Genomic DNA, 11219 nt, shown 5'->3' on the forward strand with positions numbered 1-11219 from the left:
TCACATCTGTTTCAGCTTCCTGGCCCCACACAGCCTGACCATGCCTAGCAGCTTCCTACACAGCCAAATGGTACACAAGGTGACCACTAGCAGGAACAAGAAGACATCAAGAAGGTACTGCTCATGCCACGGCTGCTGGAAGGCATGGGACTTGAGGTGTGCTGCACCCGCTGTCTGGAGGATCTGGTCTATCCAGCCCACCAGCTGCTGGGTGGGTGTCAGGGGGTGGGAGCACCTGATGATGCTGGTGACCACTGCTGCTGATTTGTACCTGTCGGCAGACACACACACACACACACACACAAGCACACACAGTATACATATATATAAATATACATCTGTGTGTGTGTATATATATAGAGAGAGAGACAGTTTGGAGAAATGTCAAAAACCAAATGTTAAATATTCAGCTGACTCAGGCTAAAGTTAATTCTAATCACCATAGAATGAACTTCTGAAGAATTCCCAAGTAGGGCTTTTCTTGACATTCTCATGTCCTAAATGAAATTAGGTGATTAAAAAATAAGTTTTAAATTAGCAGATCCTTTAGGTTATAAATTCTAGAACAACAAACAATTCTATAAAACGTGAATTATGATATAATAAAATCTCTATTACTCTTCCTTATTTTCTGTATTTAAATTCTTATAAATTTTAAATGGAAGACACCTAAATTTTTGGTCTAATAAACTGTAAAAAAGGAGTTACAATTTACTGAAATGGAGATTTGATGAGCAGGTTTAGGGGTGTTGGGAGCAGTCCAAAGTTGATATCTGGTCATGTTAAGTTTGAGATGCTTACCTGACAGCAAAGAAGAGATGTCAGTTAGGAAGGTAAAATGATATACTGCCATTAGCAGAAAGGTTTGGGCTGTAGTTATCCATTTGGGAATTAACATTAGTCTACAGAGAGGATTTCAAACCATAAGACTGGACAAGCATCCCAAGAGTGAAGTGCGGATTAGAAATTAGATGAGATCCAAACACCAGACCTTGATCTGGAACCCGAGCACATCTGGAGGTGTAGTGTTGAAGAGGTATCAGCCATAGAGATTGAAAAGGAGCAGCCAATGAGGGGTGAGAACTAAGAGTGTGGTGTCTGGGACCATGTGAAGGAATGTTTAAGGTGGGGCAGTCATCAGTTGACATAAATGATGCTGGTAGGATAGGTAAGGTAAGAACTGAGAAGTGGGCATGGGCTTTGGCAGCATAGATGCTACTGGTGACCTGCGTGAGAGCAGTTTTGTGGAGTGATTAGGAAAATACAATCAGGTTGTCAGGCTTGTTGGGGGCCCACGTCAGGCCTATGGTCATGAATTTAAGTTGCAACCGGTCAGGGTGGTTGTGAGTTTCCTCTTTCTGGGGAGGCAGGCTCATAGTAGTAAAGAGGACCACAGGAAAGTGATAGTCAAGGCATCTCAGAGGAAGAAAGCCCATTGCTTCTGAACTGCCCAGATGTGTCTTCAGACCAGAGAGTCACCCTGATACACAAATGACTGAATCCAAATATCTTGATTCTCAATACAGTCTGCACCATTTAATTTATTTATTTGCAAATATTAACTGCCTGCCGGGAAGGGAGCTAGATGCTAAAAGTGTCCTAGGGAATGCTGGTCCTGCATTTCATTAGGTGTCATGCTGAACATCATCCAAGAATTACTTCAGGTATGGAATGACTCCTCCACAAGCAGCAGTTCTTGGCCTTTCTGGGTACTAGATCCCATTAACAATCTGATGAACATCATAAAAACACACTCTAGGAAATGTATATATGCAAACACATACCATTCACAATTTTACATTTCTAGGGGTTCATGAGGCCTAGGAGCCTAACTACGTTGCTTGGGCCAAGAACCCCTGATATAGAGGACTAGTATTTAGTTACTCTTTACTTGTTCAACAATTACTTATGCAGTGCCTACTGTGTACAAAGCAGTGAGAGAGGCCATGATAAATGAGAAAGATATGACCCTACTCTCATGAAGCTTACATTCTAGTTGGAGGAAAGAGTCAATAAACTAATAAACAGAATAATTACAAAGTATTACACATTTTGTGAAGGAAATTATATGGAATAACTGGCATTGATCAGAGAAGGCCTCTCTGAAGAGGTGACATTGGAGCTAAATGGAAAGAATGTTCCAGAACAGCCAAGGGCAAAGATCTCTAGAGGAAAGAATGTTGTGTTTGAAGAAGTAAAAGGACACCCCTGTACCTGGCTAGAATTGTACATTAAACATCTCAAGAGAAACAAAAACTCTAAAAAGAGAAACTTTTGTAAGTTACTTCTAAACACAGAAAGTTCTTCCTTCATCTGCCTTCAATTTGCCTTATTGAAATATAAGACTCATTTCTTTAACTTGGTATTCAGTAAAAATAGGTCAGCTGGTATCTTAGGTTAGCTGAGTTTTAGCTTATATGGGGTAAAAAAAAAAAAAAAAAAAAACTTCCAGCCATTTCCCCTAGTGCTACCCTAAGGGCTACATACATATCTCTTGTCTCCCATGACTTGTTTCATCTTTAGAGCTAGGGTCTCCCCTTTGAGCTGCTCTATCAGAATGGAGACACCTAGGTCTTTGGCTTCTACTTGGAGTAGGTCTCCAGGCTGGTCTGTGAAGAGAAGAATCCCCACCATGGGCACACCATGGTTGATACATTCCATCACACTTTTCTACCCTCCATGAGTGACAAATAGGTGGAGGCTGGGGTGAGCTTGGACAAGAAAGGTGATGCTGGAGAAAGAATGTGGGGAATCTGGAAAAGCAGCAATGTCAGGGAAACACGCAGGGGACTCTAGAGGTATTTGGGAACAATTTAAAGAGTCAGTTACCTGGAAGACACTCTATAAGCACCCTCAGAAACATGGGTCTAACACCTGAACTAGAGTCCAGCTAAAGCTAAGAATGCAGAGAGAGCACTAAGTTCAGCATATACCACCATTCATCCATTTATTCCTTCATTGTCTCTCTACATCATTTTAAAGCTGGGATTATGCCTTATACCTTAACACTGCCTGTCCCTGTCATACTGCTTCTCTCTTATTTGGAGTAAAATAAAGTGTTGACGAGGAAGAGCTTATCTAGCTCAAGGACTTAGAAACTGTTAAAGTGCTTTTGGAAAATGCAATTTGTGGTCTCTACCACAGGCTATTGAAATATATTTGCAGGGACAGAATCAAAAACTTGTATCTCCAATTCACTGAGTGATTCTGATCCAGTCTGCAGCTATACACATGAAGCGTCCCCAGAATGCAGCACTGGCCAGAGAGAAACCTCCTTGAAGATGCGGTAAGACATCTCAGACAGGACAATGAGGAATTGTCTCACATTAGAAAGACACCATGGCACCCAGGTCTCTCACACTGGGTACTTCCTTCCTGCTCTGCATAGTTATATCTCAGAACATTTGTAGGCACTTCTTGGAAGGTGTTTGATCCTGATCACCTACCAATTACAAGAGGCCACAGTAACCCCACTTGAATATCACTAGCGGCTACAGCTAACCGGTCTGGGTTACAGATGGATGAAGTGACCCCAAAGTGCCAATCTCTTCTGGTGCTTTGACTTTTGCTAACAGATGCTTTCCTTTTCAAGGATGGTGGAGTGCCCAGGCAGGGGTGACAGCGGCAATAAACCCTAAAGAAAAAGTAACTGGAGAGAGAGAAGGGCAGAACAGCTGCAGCCCGTAGAAGGAGGAAGTCCTTACCCATGAGGTCATTCTGAGGAAGCCAGTCCACAATTTTCACATTGGCTGCCAATTTGACATCTTTGGGCCAATGAGAAGGCTTACACTTCCACATCACCCCCCTCCCCCGCCCCGGGGGAAGGTGGGCAAAGGCAGCATGCATCTCCTTTAGGACTTCCTCAATCTGTTGGGTGTAAACCATGGAGCCCAGTGTCACAAGAACAAAACCTTTATCTGCAACTTGGCAGTAAAGTCCTCAAATTCCTGAGAGAACAGAAAAAAAAGAGTCATACCATTCACGGAGCACACATCTGAACTCTCTGTGTTTCCCTTGTTTAGGATAAATCGAAACCTTTCTTTTCCACGGGCTAACATGTGCTGGATGGCCTGGAAGAAAGAGATTTTTCTAAGCCTTGATTTATCCTTTTTCTCCAGGATCACAGGAATGGTGTATCCTTTCCCTGCAGGCTTTATAACTTGATGAACTAAATTTCAATTTCCTCTCTTGTGGGTCAGGAGGAAAGACAGGGAGAGTTTTTGATAGTATCCTCCAGAGGACTATGTGAACACCTTCCCTCATCCTGCACTATGGGCTTCCCCCAGAGGAGACTGGGAGATAAGCAGGATTCCCAAATGGTCAGGAGCTGGATCTCATCTACCCCTGCTATGGAGGCAGCAAAAATACATAGTGCTGGAAGATGGTCAGAGAGATACCTGTGTCCAAATGATACAATATGATCTCAAATTCTCAGTTTTCTGAAGCTTTCCAGTGACCTATGTGGGCTTTGCCACAAGGCAAGCTAAATTTATGGGTATTTTTGTCCTTCCCAACCTCCACTCTCTCCCTATGATGTTCTACGGGTACACTTCTGAGAAGGCCTGTAATCTCTGCTCTCTCCTTTTTCTGGGCTTCCGGAGTCAACCACTACTCATGTGCTTCAGCTCATTCTTTTCCCCATGGTAGTAGCTGCTATAGGATAAGGGAGGACCTAATGAAAAAGATGATGATAAATCTCTCAAGAATGCATAGAAAACTATAAGCCAGACTGAAATGTAGAGCATCAAAAATAAAGAAGTAGGTGGATCTTTGCCTCCCAGTTAACACTAGCCAAGGGACATGTGGCTGGTTTTTCGGTCCTTGTTAACTGAGATGTAACAATAATAATAATAAAGACCCACTTAGTCATGCCCAGCATGTGTCAGACACTGCAATGGAACTCTTAAAAACATATATCCAATTCTCTCAACAATCCTGAGTGCTAAGATTATCCCTCTTTCACACCCCCAGAAACTGAGGCTTAGACACAGGCACTTGTTGGAGAGAATATATCAAATGAATGGCAGAACCAGGATTCAATTCAGATTGTGTCTGACTCTGAAGTCCAAGTTTTTTCTACTATAAACATCAAAATGGACTAACATTTGGAGAGAATGATGATTTTCATATATTTCTCTTAGAATATTCATAGATGGACTCATAGTGAAAATATATTTTAATTTGCTGGCTCACTTTGGGATTTAGCACAAACTGTGGAGGGAAAGAGTAAAAAATAGTGGTTGCCTCACAGTCAATCTTACAGATTCAAATATTTAGTCTGTATAAATGCAGTTTGGGTGTTGTTGAAAATGCAAATTACCAGGATTCAAACCTAGAGATTCTGATTCAGTAGGTCCAGGGTGGGGCCTAGAATCTACATTTTTTTATAAGTATCTCAAGTGAACCTGACAAAGGTGAGCTAAGAACGACACTTTGATGAAGACTAATGCAAAGCATGACCTGCATAATCTTGAAGCATCAGTGCGGAAGGGTACAGCTCACTGGAGCTATCTACACATCCTGGGGCGGGGCTGGGAAAGGCTCTGACAAAGCAGCATATATAACTGATAAGATACCCATAGTAGAGCAGCAATTGTTTCAGAGCTCCCAGTTCCCATATATCTCCTCGTTTCTATGAAAAATGAAATATCTGGTTGTCAGATATGTGAAGTGAGCATTATTTGGATAAACACAATTTATCAAAACTGGCACTAGAAAAATTAGAAATTTTCAATAGCTTTAAATAGCTTAATTTAAGTTTCAAAATTTTTTTACAAAAACTGAATTCAGAATTGAAACCTCTAGAAACATAACCTCATAAAGTACAAGAAGAGAGTACAATTCCAATGGAGTTTTATGAGGCCAGCTTATCCTTTAAAATATTTTTAAATGGAGGGGCACGTGGGTGGCTCAGTCGTTAAGCGTCTGCCTTCAGCTCAGGTCATGGTCCCAGGGTCCTGGGATCGAGCCCTCTGTCAGGCTCCCTGCTCCACGGAAGGCCTGCTTTTCCCTCTCCCACTGCCCCTGCTTGTGTTCCCTCTCTTGATGTCTCTCTCTCTCTGTCAAATAAATAAAAATAAAATCTTAAAAAAAAAAAAAAAAATATTTTTAAATGGAATCCAGCAATATATAGAAACCAGTACATCATGACCAATTCTTTTATCCGAGGATGCAAGGTTAATTTAACAGTCAAAAATTAATCATTATAATTCACCACAATAAAAGAGTAAAAAGGAAGTATCATATGATCTCCTCAATAGATGCATAATAAATCTTTAACAAAATTCAATATCCTTTTATTATAAAAACTCTCAACATGGCTAGGAATAGAAAGGCATATGTTGAAAAAAATTCTTGATCTATAATCATACTTAATGGTAAAATATTGAACTTTTTCCACCTAAGACAGTAACAAAGCAGAGAGGTCTACTCTCACCACTTTTATTCAACATCACGGTATAAACTCTAGCCAGAACAATAAAACAAAAAAAAATAAGTAAAAGAAATAATGATTGGAAAGGGAAAAGAAAATGTTGTTAGTTGTATGAGACACCATTGTCTATATAGAAAACCCTGTGCATCAGGCTCTGCACTCAGCACAGTCTGCTTGAGATTCCCTCTCCCTCCCTCTCTCTCTCTCACTACCCCTCCCCCTGCTTGTTTTCTCTCTCTCTCTCTCAAATAAGTAAATAATATTTTTTCTTAAAAAAAAAAGTAATATTTTTTTTCTTAAAAAAAAAAAACTACCTAGATTTAACCTTTGTCTGAGCAATTGCTATCTGTGCACTAAAGACACATGAGGGTGATTCCTCACGTCCAAATGAGGCATAAAGGTTTTACTTACCTGAGTATTGGTTCAACAGGTTTGACCATTAAGCCTGCAATATAAACAGTGTTGGGAAGCAGGGGCCGGGCAAAATAAAGGCATAATCAGAATTAACAAACCATAGCTCTGCTTTCAGTTAAAGATAAAATAGCTCTGGCCTAGGGCCTTCTGGGAAATGTTCCCTGATAGAGTCATCAAACAGCATGAATATACCATTCTCTCAAGGTCTAAATGAAGAACATCAGAGAGTTCGTCACTCGGCCCCAGAAATCCATGTGATCTGTCAGGGAGAGTAGAATGCTGGAACCTAAGACACAGGCTCAGGCAGCCCAAAATCATAATTCTAAATGTGTTTGGTAAGGATGGTCACAAATGGCCTTCCAAGTTTTTCAACGACCAGGAAAGTGCAGTGATCTCTAGCATCAACCACCACTAGGTTGAAACTCTCATTAAGGAGCCCATCATATCTGTCCTTCCTAACAAATGACTACACTGAGTTGCATGTAGAGCTTCATGACCTTTAAAATGTTTTAAATGAAATCCTGCAAAAAAGAAAGAAAAAGAAGAAAGAGAAGAAAGAAAGAAAGAGAAAGAAAGAAAGGAAAAGAAAGGAAGAAAGAAAGAAAGAAAGAAAGAAAGAAAGAAAGAAAGAAAGAAAGAAAGAAAGAAAGAAAGAAAGAAAGAAAAAGAAAAAGAAAGAAAGAAGAAAGAAAAGAAAGAAAGAAAGGAGGGAGAGATATTCAATATTCATGGACGGTGTTAATCTTGAAACACACGAAAGAATCTTGGCACCAGAAGTGAATATTTAGAAAGCACTTTTGGTAATAACCTGTTCTATTGTTCTCTCCTGAGAACTTTCTGCTCTAGATGCTGGTCTTTTCATGATCTCTAAATCTACCATGCCATTTCCTTGTTTTTTTTTTCTTTGCTACAATTCTTTCTGAGGCTTAGAATATTCCTGTTTTCCTCCCTCTTCCTTTCTTCCCCTCATGGAAATCCTACCCATCTTTTGATGCTCTTCCTGCCCTGGGAGATGTTAACAGCTATAGCTGGTGCCCATGATCTCTGTCCACTGGCTAAATGCTGAAGCTCATCCGTGATGCTCTGTATGACCTTCATTCATATGTGAACTTTGTTCTTGAATGTACATGTGTAGGATTTATTTTCCCGGGGCTATAAGCATCTTGATGTCAGGGTCCCATGAACGTAAGTGAAAAAACAGCATTTTCCATTGGAGAAACCACTGTAGAAACTGTGTGCATGTGACATCTGCTGGTTTCTTGCTTTCAACTACTGGGCCAATGGATGCCTTCACACTCCACTGGCAACAAAACTTTCAAAAAGGTCACTGTTGCTTGGGCTTCCCACTTAAGGGCCAGTGAATAAGGACTTTGAACTTTTGTCTACCTCTAAGGGCCTCTTCTGTGGTACAAATTCTGAAAACCTTGCTGAAGATTAATGTCCTGTGTCAGCTTTTTTTTTTTAAGATTTTATTTATTTATTTATTTGAAAGAGCGAGAATGAGAGAGAGAGAGAGCACATGAGAGGGGGGAGGGTCAGAGGGAGAAGCAGACTCCCCGCTGAGTAGGGAGCCTGATGTGGGACTTGATCCCGGGACTCCAAGATCATGACCTGAGCCGAAGGCAGTCGCCTAACCAACTGAGCCACCCAGGCGCCCCCTGTGTTAGCTTTTACTTGAGCATTTACTTTGTTTTACTGGGGATTCACTTACTTTTCTTCTAATAATGTTTAAACATTTGCTATGGTGATTCTGCACTGAATTCAGGATCCACAATTGGGCTGAAAAATGAGATTCCAACTAGGATGCAGACTTATAAACTGAAGATCAGCCATCAGTTGCTTGATTTCCTTTTGCTAAAGTGAAGACCCACCACTTAAAGATTACCCTTAGGTGAGAGCCCTGCCCTATGCCCTCTGGTGAGTGGTGAAGGGAGAGATAGAAACATGGCTCCAGGGGGAAGGTCTCTACCCTGACTACGTGCTATAATTCCTAGGGAGCTTTACAAATATAGCTATGCCTGGACTTCACCATAAATAATTTACATAAGACTTCCTGAAAGTGGGCCCCAAACATAAGTATTGTTCAAAGTTCCTCAGGTGATTCTAATATGCAGCCAGGGTTGAGAAATACCATCCTGAGAGAGAGAGAGAGAGAGAAAGCAAATACGCATTTATCCTAACATAAGGACACAGGGTATACCACTATTCATGTGTATTTAAATGGTTCAACTATTTTTTTAAAGATTTTATTTATTTATTTATTTGAGAGCGAGAGAGTGGTGGGAGGGGCAAAGGGGTTGGGAGAGGGGGAGAGAGAGAATCTCAAGCAGATTCTGCGCTAAGCACTGAGCCTGATGTGGGGCTCAGTTTCACAACTCTGAGATCATGGCTTGAGCTGAAACCAAAAGTCAGACTCTTAACCAACTGAGCCACCCAGGTGCCCCTGGTTCAACTATTTTTTTAAAAAATTTGTTCAGGAGAAAGAAGAAGATAGAATGAACTAATGTTGGGACAAAAGTTGTTAAAAGTTATGTTTCAATGAAGAAAATTCTTTCTCTGAGGATAATTTCTGATAATTATTGGGGGCAAGAGAGAGGAAGATGTTTTGTCATTTCAGCAGAGTGCGATGGGCAGGGCAGGCTTCTTCCAAAAGGACACAAGATTATGAGGAGAAAATAAATGGGACCAAACGGCAGTCAGTTTAGTAAGTTTAACGAGGGTGTTCTGATTGGATCGGGGAGTGGGGGTGGCAGACAGACCACTACTTTAAGCCAGAGAGGAAGCCAAGGAGGCTTCTTGAATTCAATGATCAAATCAGGATAATTTTCCTAATTATATCTGGGGCAATATCAAAGGTTTCAATAACTGTAAAAAGCTAGTCAGATAAGATGTAACTTACAATCTGACCTAGTCTTTTTATAAATCTTGACCTTTCAGTAATAAATGTTTACCTTCTGCCTACTCTGTGCTATACACTATGATAGATTCTGTGGATCTAGTACTATGCAAGGAAAACATGGCCTTTCCCCTGATGGAGCTTACAGTTTGACAGCAGAAGCAGATGTCTAGCAAATCATTACAAGTAAAAAATTATCAGTGTGTTAAGTGTTTCAAAAGAAAGAGCTAGGCATTATGAAAGTGTACAAACAACCTAGTTAGCTTAGCAATTAGTACCGTGATTCTCTCTGTGTGCTACTACCAATTCCACATACATCGGTAGGGATACATTTTTAAAATTAAACATTTAAAAAAATGTTTAAAGGGGCACCTGGCTGGCTCAGTTGGTAGAGCATGTGACTCTTGATCTCAGTGTCATGAGTTCAAGCCCCATGTTGGGTGTGGAGCCTATTTAAAAAAAAAAAAAATTAAGGTAACATATGGAATAGTTTTGAAAAATTCAAGACATCTGGTATAAATTTTTGGAAATTATCACATGAAAATATAAACATTAACTTAATACGAGAGAGAAAAGACTTGCAGAAACACAGTGCCAGGCCCTATAGGTCACACTCTGAAAGTGTTAAACCTAGTTGGAGGATGGGAGAACAGAGGGAAGACTTGGGGATTTTTTGTTTGTTTTTCCAATAGCTTTCATTCTCTGCTCTGTCTCTAACCCCTTCGTTGCCTGGCACATATTAAGTCCCCAATAAATCTTTTTTAATGAAAAAGAGAAAGCACAAAAGTAAATGTTAAGTCAGTCATACAGAGAAGCTTAGAGGAAGAAATGAGGTAAATAAAACAGATTTTATGGAGGAGGCATTATTTAAGAAATGCCTTGACTAGTGAGTCACATCTTTTCTCAGAAATAAGGGAGGAGCAAGGGCATCTCTTAACACAGACAGCATGATTTTCCTCTCTATGCTTTCATACTTCAAATGAGTACTTCCTTGTCATTTTGAGATTCAGATGAGTGGAATTTCCAAGAGTCAGTCTCATGACTTACCGTCTGCAAGGCTAAAAGTGAGTCTTAAATAGCCAAGTTCCAGTTCTACAATGAATGAATCTTAATGGCCGTCTTCAAGTTCTGCAAAAATCAATCTTTGTAAGTGACCCCCATCAACAAAAAATTTATGAAAAGAGAAAGGAAGAGAAAGAAGTGAAATTGAGTGACTGTGACTTTATCCAACAATGAAATGGTAAGCTGTCCATCACTGTCCCTAAGCTGAAGAGATTGAAGGCAAGGAGAGAAGTAGGAGAATTTCATAAGGTGAGATTCACCCCAATTTCTAAGGGTAATATCTATTCATTCAGCCTTGGAAGCTGAACAAGCTGGGAATGTCTCCAGGACTGTCTGAAGTGATCGGTTCAGAGATTATTTAAATTGTTCAATTCATTCATTCATTCATTCACTCATTCATATTTCTCAAATAAT

The 11219-nt window shown here is 40.3% G+C and overlaps 1 pseudogene; it reads right to left on the reverse strand.

The window, feature by feature from the left end:
* Window positions 1-10061, reverse strand: LOC118545304 (UDP-glucuronosyltransferase 3A1-like; annotated as a pseudogene).
* Between the last annotated feature and the right edge of the window lie 1158 nt (window positions 10062-11219).

The sequence above is a fragment of the Halichoerus grypus genome, chromosome 2 (genome assembly GCF_964656455.1).
Source record: "Halichoerus grypus chromosome 2, mHalGry1.hap1.1, whole genome shotgun sequence".
NCBI lineage: Eukaryota > Metazoa > Chordata > Mammalia > Carnivora > Phocidae > Halichoerus > Halichoerus grypus.